This window comes from Protobothrops mucrosquamatus, unplaced genomic scaffold (genome assembly GCF_001527695.2).
Source record: "Protobothrops mucrosquamatus isolate PMUCROS unplaced genomic scaffold, P.Mucros_1.0 scaffold2915, whole genome shotgun sequence".
Lineage (NCBI taxonomy): Eukaryota > Metazoa > Chordata > Lepidosauria > Squamata > Viperidae > Protobothrops > Protobothrops mucrosquamatus.
In genome coordinates, this window is record NW_015388941.1 from 150,315 (window position 1) to 160,014 (window position 9,700).

General features: G+C 45.7%; 1 protein-coding gene across 2 annotated transcripts in view; it reads left to right on the forward strand.

Annotated features, from left to right (window-relative positions):
- Positions 1-9,700, forward strand: part of EPHB3 (EPH receptor B3) — an 82,012-nt gene that overhangs the window by 25,345 nt on the left and 46,967 nt on the right. The window lies entirely within an intron of this gene.

Below are 9,700 nucleotides of genomic sequence, written 5' to 3' on the forward strand. Positions count from 1 at the left end.
TGTGTGTGTGTGTGTGTGTGTGTCTTCTTATTCATCTGGGGGTGAGGTTCTGATTAGATAAAAGCAAGGTTTTCTCTCTGACCACTATGTGCTGGAGTTCCAGACTGGTTTCTCAGCTTCAGCCGAACTGGACTGAGCCAAACCCTGGCATTGAGGCATTGCATAAAGCAAGCCCAGTTTAACCACCAAAAGATGTGGGCATGGCTCTCCTATTTGCCCCTGCTCTTATTTATTCATTTTCTGAACCGCTTCTCGTCCAGATGCCGCGCTTCTGCACAACCTCCGTGCCATCTTGGAGAGGATTCAGCTGAAACCCCACAGCTTGGGGGGGGGCTTGCTGAAAGCGCATGATTTTTTTCCCTTTCTGACCCTTCCTTGCAGCCGATGCCTCTCCTTTGTTTTCCTGGCATGAGTGAGAGCCCTCCGTCCATCTTTTCTGGGCAAACTGCTGCCACGTGGCTGAGGTGTGGGTGGAGAGATTAAACCATCTCCACATTAGGGCAGAATTGATCGGAAGGAGCCATGTCCAGGAAAGTGGATCTTAAAAGAGATCCGTCGGACTGCCAGTGCTGTGAATCAGAGCTTAGAGCCCAGGGAAGCGTTTACCAATTGATTATTTTTAATAACGTACACCATGGGAATAAAATGCACATTTTGGAGATGTGCTCAATAATCATCATTATTCGCCTGAACTCTTTCTGCTAATCTCCGGTTGGCTGGTTTGCTTTTACATCTCTTAAAATAAGATTTATATCCTGTCTTTATATTGTACATATAAAATAGTGTACCTAATGTTCCTGCCACTTGTTTTCCTCACAACAACAACCCTGTGAAGTGGATTGGGCTGGAAGGAGGGATTGGCCCAAAGTCATCTAGCCGGCTTTCATGCCTAAAGTGGGATTAGAACTCATATCTCGTTCACTTTCATGCCTAAGGCGAGACTAGAACTCATAGGTCTCATGGTGATTGGCCAAAGTCACACAGATGATTTTCATGTTTAAGGTGGGACTAGACTTCACAGTCGCCTAGTGATTGGCCCAAAGTCACCCAGCCAGCTTTTATGTCTAAGGTGGGACTAGAATTCACAGTCGCCTGGTGATTGGCCCAAAGTCACCCAGCCAGCTTTCATGCTTCAGGCAGGACTAGAATCTCTTGGTTTTATTCAGCATCTTCACCACAATACCAAACTGGCTTTCAAAATATTGTCCTACCCAGATTTTATAACAGTTCCCTTTAGCTCTCCACCTTTGACAGGCTCTTAGAATGACATCTAGGCTTTTTTTTCAGACAGCATGTTTTATCCAGTTACTAAGCTAAACCATTTTCTCTCTTGATCCATTAAAGCATAAGGTAAGCAGATTGGGTAAACCACAATATGCCCACCAAGATTAATTGCTTAGTCGCCTGGGTTTAGTATGTTGTGTGAACATGGCCTGCAGGTTTCTACCTGCATGCTGATAGTTCCCAAGCCCTCGTGGTCCAAGAAAAAAATTGGTCTTGCTTTTATCATGGATTCAAAGGAAGATGAAAATGAAAAAAGCACTTTGTTCTCTAAAAGTTTCATCTCCTTGCTGCATTCCTTAGCCATCTTCCCCACCTCTGTAATCTTTTATTTTCTCTAGCTCTACTTCAAACTTAACAAAATCATCCTGGTTAAGAGATCAGAGACAGAAATGGGCTGGATAACCTCACTCCCGCCCTAATCAGGACTGGGAAATGCATCAATAGTAATAAAGTGGTGCCTTACTTTATTAAAGTAAAATCTTTTATTTGTATTTATTTCATATATCCCACCTTTTTATAAACAATTTAAAATGGGGAACATATCTAATGTTCCTTTCCTATTTTCTTCACAACAACAAACGTTTCAGGTAGATTGGGCTGAGAGACAGAGAGAGTGATTGGCCCAAAGTCACCCAGCTGGCTTTCATGGTTAAGGCAGAACTAGAACTCACAGTCTCCTGGTGATTGGCACAAAGTCACCCAGCTGGCTTTCACAATTAAAACAGAACTAGAACTCACAGTCTCCTGGTGATTGATCCAAAGTCACCCAGCTGGCTTTCATGGTTAAGGCTGAACTAGAACTCACAATCTCCTGGTGATTGGCCCAAAGGCACCCAGCTGGCTTTCATGATTAAGGCAGAACTAGAATTCACAGTCTCCTGGTGACTGATCCAAAGTCACCCAGCTGGCTTTGATACTTAAGGTGGGACTAGAACTCACAGTCTCCTAATAATTGGCCCCAAATCACCAAGTCAACTTTCATGCCTAATGCAAGACTAGAACTCAGTCTCCTGGTTTCTAGCCTGGTGCCTTAACCACTAGATCAAACTGTCTCTCTTTAGCCAGGCTTAGCTAGGTCATGGGTACATCCACCCCCATGTAGTCTTCTTGTCAGTAGTATATGGACGTTGTTTGCCATTTCCTTCTTCCAGGATAATATTTTGGTTTCCCACACCAGTCTAGAGCCCTGTTATTCCTTGGTGCTGTTCCATCTTACGGTGCTGGACTTAAAAAAATGTTTATCTCCTTCTGCCTGCATATCTCCATCACAGTTGTCTTCTTTGCCCAGAATTGACTTTATCGAGGTGGGTAGAATTTGATTAATCAATCAATCAATCAAACTTTTGCTGATTTTCACCATCCCTTTCCTGTGGGCACCCATGTCCTTCTAGCTTTGCCACAAAGTCCCACGTAGACCTTAACCTGGCCAATTCTCTAAACCCAGAGATGTTCATCCAGATGTTATTGAGGACTAGTGCTCTTGTTGTGTTGTTAACGTGAAGCTGCAATGGGTTTGATTTGATGTATTGTCCGCAGTGGATTTAATCGTCCAAAACGTTCTCCCGTTGTTGTTGTTTTCTTCTCCTGTTCTGCAGCTTGACTTATATCACATTTTGGTGTGAATACAAATGGAAGTTTCCAGAAGCCCTCAAAACGATGAGCTTCGGGAACCTGCACTGGGCCTGATCTTAGCCCCAGGTGCATTTTGAGAAAATATCCGAGCTTTGACAAGATAAAATTTCCTGGGGTCTTGCCTGACCAAGCGCAGGAAAGTTTCCAAGCCAGCTAAATTAGCTTCATGGTACACTCTCCCAGCTGTGATTAGGACTCAGAACTTGGCCAAAAAAAGCAAAACAACCCTTTGGATTGTTGTGCAGTTTTAATTAGCTGATTGATTAAAAGCTCTTTCCCTGGTTCAGCATGCACATTTTGAGAAATTGTTGGGGGGCAGGGAAATGGTGAAAACTCAGCTTTCTGTTTATTTCGGGCATGGCTAACAAGAGACCCCTGTTGGGTTAGGACTCTCACAATGGAGAAGACACAGTAGTCAATTAACCACGTTTGCAGAGCCATATAGTAAAAATCCTACAGAGGTAGCCACACAAACATGCCAAGCTTGGTTAGCCTTCATCGTGTTTTTTATTGGCGGAGGAGTTAGCGTGAGTCATTTTTTATTGCAGTAGGAGATAAATGTAATATTGTGCAAAACCAGATTAATTTAGTAAACTAGGTTAAGTACATTGTAGGAATGCAGACAAGGTGTATCTCAAGGCCTCAAACACTCCATTAAATTTATACACAAATAAAATCCAAAACCTTGAAGTAAAAAAGAATTAAAAAAAAATAATATATATACCTTGTGTGGTAGCTGGAAACAACAACACACACTCCTATTTAATTTATTAAATGGGATGTTCCAATTGCTATCTAGGATTTGAAATCTCCTAGTCATTTTCATGTTTGCTTGGAAACTCTAACTTAACCATAACTCACAACTGGGACATCATAAAAGTTTTGGTCACCACGATGTAAAAAAGATAGAATAGAATAGAGCTGGAAGGGACCTTGGGGGTCTTCTAGTCCAGCCCCCTGCTCAAGAAGGAGAACCTATACTGTCTCAGACAAGTGAAGATCTAGATGTTGAGACTCTAGAAAGAAAGCAGAGAAGAGCAACAAAGATGATTAGGGGATTGGAGGCTAAAGCATATAAGGAACGATTGCAGGAATTGGGTATGTCTAGTTTAATGAAGAGAAGGACGAGGGGGGACATGATAGCAGTGTTCCAGTATCTCAGAGGTTGCCACAAAGAAGAGGGAGTCAAGCTATTCTCCAAAGCACCTGAAGGCAGGACAAGAAGCAATGGATGGAAACTAATCAAGGAGAGAACCAACTTAGAACTAAGGAGAAATTTCCTAACAGTGAGAACAATTAACCAGTGGAACAACCTGCCTCCAGAAGTTGTGGTGCTCCATCACTGGAGGCTTTTAAAAAGAGACTGGACAACCACTTGTCTGGAATAGTATAGGGTTTCCTGCCTGTGCAGGGGGTTGGACTAGAAGACCCCCAAGGTCCCTTCCAACTCTGTTATTCTATGCTATTTAAATGTTGGGTTCAATTTTGGTCATAACTCGAGGACTCCCTTTACCTCTTGGAAGAGGCAGCAATTTCAGTAGAATCCAGGTTCCGGGGTTCTAGCTAGCACTGAGGTGGAGAAGAAGCCTGTCTCTCCTGAATCTGGGCTTATTCAGAAGGATGGAATCACTGTGACGTCAGCAAACCAGACCCACAGCAGTTTCTTAGCAAGTGAATTTGGTTCACTCCAGTTCTGGGCAGCAGAATTCCAAAATGAGAATGGACAGATTTGGTGCAAGTTCAGAAGAAGGTTCTCAAGAGCATTGAAGGATCTGGAAAAAGCCAGTGAGGTTTGAGGAACAGTGACAAGATTTGGGTGTGGTTTAGCTTACCGAAGAGTCTCGGGCTTCAAATAGTTGAAGGGTGATACCCAGTAAAGGGAGTGGACTTCTTTTCAGTCGCCCAAGAGAACCGAACCAGAACAAGGGGATTAAAGCACAGGTAGTTGAGCCCTCAAATTTCTGTTGCTCAGCGAGACAGTTGTTAAGTGAGTTTTGTCCCATTTTACGATCATCCTGGCTTCCCCCGTTGACTTGGCTTGTCAGAAGGCTGCAGAAGGGGATCACCTGACCCCGGGACGCTGCAGCTGCCATAAATACATGCAGGTTGTCAAGTGTCTGAATGTTGATCACGTGATCATTGATACGCTGCGACCGTCATACATGTGAAACACAGAAGTCGCTTTTTCCAGTGCTGTTGTAACTTCAGATGGTCACTAAAGGAACGGTTGTCAATCAAGGACTGCCTTTACAGGACAAGGGAGGATAGTAGGGCTACACAGCGAGAGGAATTCCTGGATTGTACTAGCTTGTCACTCAATGGGATACTTTTGGGAGCCCAGCTGGCAAACTAAAACCTGCAACGCTTAAGTTCCTCCCTATGGCCCATTCTCTATTCATAAGACTTCTACTTCAGGATCCGGCCATTTCACCCCCTTGTTCCTCCCTCAGTCCAACTGAAGGTGCACAAGGCGTGGTTAGTTCAGGTACACAAAGCGCAAGAACCTTCCAAGATGGGGGTCTTCAAACTTGGCTCTTTTATGACTCGTGGACTTCAACTCCCAGAATTCCTGAAGCAGCCATCCTGAGGGGAAAGGGAGAGGCTTCCAAGCTGAGCCATGCTGGCTGAGGAATTCTGGGAGTTGAAGTCCACCAGTCATAAAAGGGCCAAGTTTGAAGACCCCTGTCTTGAACTCATAGCAAAACTGGCTGCTTGTTCTGTAGCTTCCTGGTTCACACACCATGGGAAAACCGAAGTGCTTCAGCTCTTGTGTCCTCTAATAGTGGAGCACGCGTTTCGTAGCGCTGTCCATAACCAGGATAATATCGTCCTCCGGACATTGAGCCCGATGTCCTGGCGAACACTCTTGAAATATCATTGTCTTTACAGACACATTCTTCTCCAGCTTACGCCATGTCCTGTACCAGGAGAGAGGGAGAAGATAAGATTTTTTTAAAAATAATAATAATAATAAAATACACTCACAGATAAGATAGCAGCGCATCATTCCTGCCAGAAGGGCCCTATGGAGATAGTCCTCGACTTACAACAGTTCATCCAGTGACCGTTTGTCGTTACAACGGGACTGAAAAAAGTGACTTATTACTTTTTTTTTCACATTTACAACCATTGCGGCATCTCCATGGTCAGGGGTAGGCCACCTTGGCTCTTTTATGACCCGTGGACTTCAACTCCAAGAATTCCTGAGCCAGCATGGGGGAACTATGGCCTCTTCATGACTCGTGGACTTCAACTCCCAGAATTCCTCAGCCAGCCATGCTGAGGGGAAAGGGAGAGGCTTCCAAGCTGAGCCATGCTGGCTGAGGAATTCTGGGAGTTGAAGTCCACCAGTCATAAAAGGGCCAAGTTGGAAGACCCCTGTTCCAAGAGATGGGGACTTCAAGCATTGGCTGTAAGCAGGTTGGGTCCATACGCCAAATCGCCCAGGCAGCCATGTTTTCTTCAGCCAGGGCCTTTGGAGAGAAAAAGAGCTGAGAGTCCAGACCAGTTACGCATATTTGTCAAGAGACACACAGAAGGTCATTCAATGGGATTTTTCTAACACTTGTAGCCCTGAGATTTGCCACATTTGCAAAGCATTGTATTTAAACCGAGTCTGTCTTTTGGGAGAAAATGTCTTTGGAACAATTTAACCAAGGCAAGTACGTGAGCATCGCTTCAGCAGCCCGCTGGGTTTCTCTGTGATGCTTCCATTTAGTGAATGAATGAGGCGCCATTGTTCGTTTAATATCGCCACTTAACTTCTATTTTTCAGTGGTGTTTAGGATGGGTGCAGATGCGGGTCCCTTAATTCTCCATCGACCCGGTTCCTATCGATTTCTTCTTCCACCTTTGCATGTGGAACAAAGCGCCGGAAAGTGGCTTCCCCTTTTTTAACATTAAAAACAGTCTAGTTTTCCTTTTTCTTTTGTCTTCCAGCTTTTGTCTTGCACACATACACACACTCTGTGTGTGTGTGTGTTTGTTTGTGTGTGTGTGTGTGTGTGTGTGTGTGGTTTTTTTCGGTCAGTCAATTCCTGTCGCAAACAGGAATTTGAAAAAAGCAGACCCTGCATTTGTGGGAAAATACTAGGAGTAAAAAAAAGTGCTAGGAAGATGGTAGGTAGGTAGGTAGACATAGATAGATAGAGAGATAGAGAGATAGAGATAGAGAGACAGAGAGAGAGACACAGAGAGAGAGATACATAGATAGATAGATAGAGAAAGACAGAGATAGATAGATAGATAGATAGATAGATAGATATGAATGGATGGACGGACGGACAGACAGACAGACAGATAGAGATGGATGGACGGACAGGTAGGTAGGTAGGCAGGCAGGCAGGCAGGCAGGCAGATAGGTAGATGATAAAGATAATATCTAAACACAAGTGTCTGTGTAGATGTGTATACTATACACACACAAATGCACACATTTAGCCTGCTTAGATAAAAGCTCACATAAAATCAACATGTGATATTATGTGGGGGCATTTCAAGGGAACCACAAAACTCGCAATTGGGATTTCAAACATGCAGTTCCAGTCCCTACCCATTTTTAATACTGTATGCCAGTGGTGGCGAACCTATGGCACGGGTGCCAGAGGCGGCACTCGGAGCCCTCTCCGTGGGCACACGTGCCGTTGCCCCAGCCTTGCCTCCACCCGCGACCCCCTCCTCACCAGCAGCCTCCCTGGAGGAGAGTCTCCCCTGAGCGTGGCCCACACGGAGCAGTGCAGCCAAGGACATGGCAGCCAGGCAGCGTAGACAAGACTCTGCCCTCATGTCCCAATGCGCAATGCTGCGGGGGGTGGGCAGAGGGCGTGGCCCCCATGGCGCTGCTGGGCTGCCTGGGAGATCTGCGGCAGACCCTGGAGGCGGTGAGTGGCCCTGCGGGCAGGCAGGGTGGGGCGGAGTGGGGGTGGGGCATGGGGTGGAGTGGGGGCGGGGCCAGTTTTGGGGCACTCGGTCTCTAAAAGGTTCGCCATCACTGCTGTATGCATTGCAGCATCTATTTTGACTTTTTTGACACCTGCTCCCTCTGACAGCCCCAGATCCAAACATTTAGATGTGCTTTGCTGGGATTGAGTGTGTTGTTACATGCATTAAACGGCCCTATTGCGGTTTATAAAATATGGTTGCCAGATAAGGGTGTTGTGTGACTTTGTCAAGTCAGCTTGTTGTATGGTCAGCCTGAATGTCTGGCATGAATATCAAAGCAGAGTCAAAGTTGAATACAAGTAGACCTTGGCCTAGAACCATTTGTTTAGCAACCATTCAAAGTTACAACAGTATTGAAAAAAGTAACTTATAACCGGTCCTCCCACTTATGACTGCCACAGCATTCCCCTAGTCATGAGATCAAAATTTGGGCGCTTGGCAACCAGCATATATGTACAACATCTGCAGGGTCCCAGGGCCATATGATCTCCCTTTGTGAGTTTCACAACCAGCTTTCAACAAGTCAATGAGCAAGCTGGATTCACTTAATGACTGCATGATTCCTTTAACAACTGCAATGATTCGCTCAACAACTATAGTAAAAAGGTTATAAAATTGGGCATGGCTCTCTTAACAATCGCTTTACTTAGCAACGGAAGTTATGGTTTCCAATTGAAGTTGTAACGGACCCTACCTAGTTTTCTAGAGAGAAAAAGGAGAAGAGGGAACAAATAAATTTGGCCTTGCAAGATTCTATTAATTAATGTAATCTTGCAGTAATGTAATCTTGCAAAAAAAGTGGCTCTTAAAAGATGCCGGAGAAGATCTGTGCTCCGGTGGTTAGAGTCCTACCACTGTGTGACAGAGTGAGTTCCCGTCACTTGCCTCAGCTCCTACCAACTTAGCCGTTTGAAAGCATGTAAATGTGACTAGATAAATAGGTACCGCTTTGCTGGGAAAGTAACAGTGCTCCGTGTTTTGCCACATGCTCTGCATTGCGGCATGATATCATGCTGGCCACCTGACCACAGAAATGTCTTCAGAGAGTGTTGGCTCAATGGCTTAAAGAAACAGAGATGAGCACCAGCCCCTAAAGCAGGGGTAGGCAACCTTGGCTCTTTTATGACTCGTGGACTTCAACTCCCAGAATTCCTGAGCCAGCATGGCTCAGCTTGGAAACCTCTCCCTTTCCCCTCAGCATGGCTGGCTCAGGAATTCTGGGAGTTGAAGTCCACGAGTCATAAATGAGCCGAGGTTGCCTAGAGCAAGGTTTCCCAACCTTGGCAACTTTCAGACACATGGACTTCAACTCCCAGAATTCCCCAGCCAACCATGCTTTAGCTTTAAGACACATGGACTTCAACTCCTATGCTGGCTGGGGAATTCTGGGAGTTGACGTTCATGCATTTTAAAGTTGCCAAGTTTGAGGAGCCCTGCTCTAGAGCTCAAGGGTTTTTGAACCGCTATAAAAGATGCCAAGTTGATTAGGGAATTCTGGGAGTTGAAGTCGTAAACTTCATCTTAAACTTTCAGAGGCTGAGAACCAGTGGACCAGTCAGTTGCAGATTGGGTGCTTCTAAGCTGAATTGTGGCTGAGTCTACAGCAGCGGTTCTCAACCTATGGGTCGCGACCCCATTTGGGGACGATCGACCATTTCACGGGGGTCGCCAAGCAAGGCTGTCCGCCATTTTTTTCCCCTTTTCCGGCGGGTGCCTTACCTCCCTTGGGCTGGGCCAGCTGGTGGTCGGCCTGCTCCGTCTCTGCCGCTTGCCAGCTACGCCTCGGCCGGCGCAGGGGGCGGAACCACGCATGCGCGGCGCTCCCGGGCAGGGAAAGTCCTCG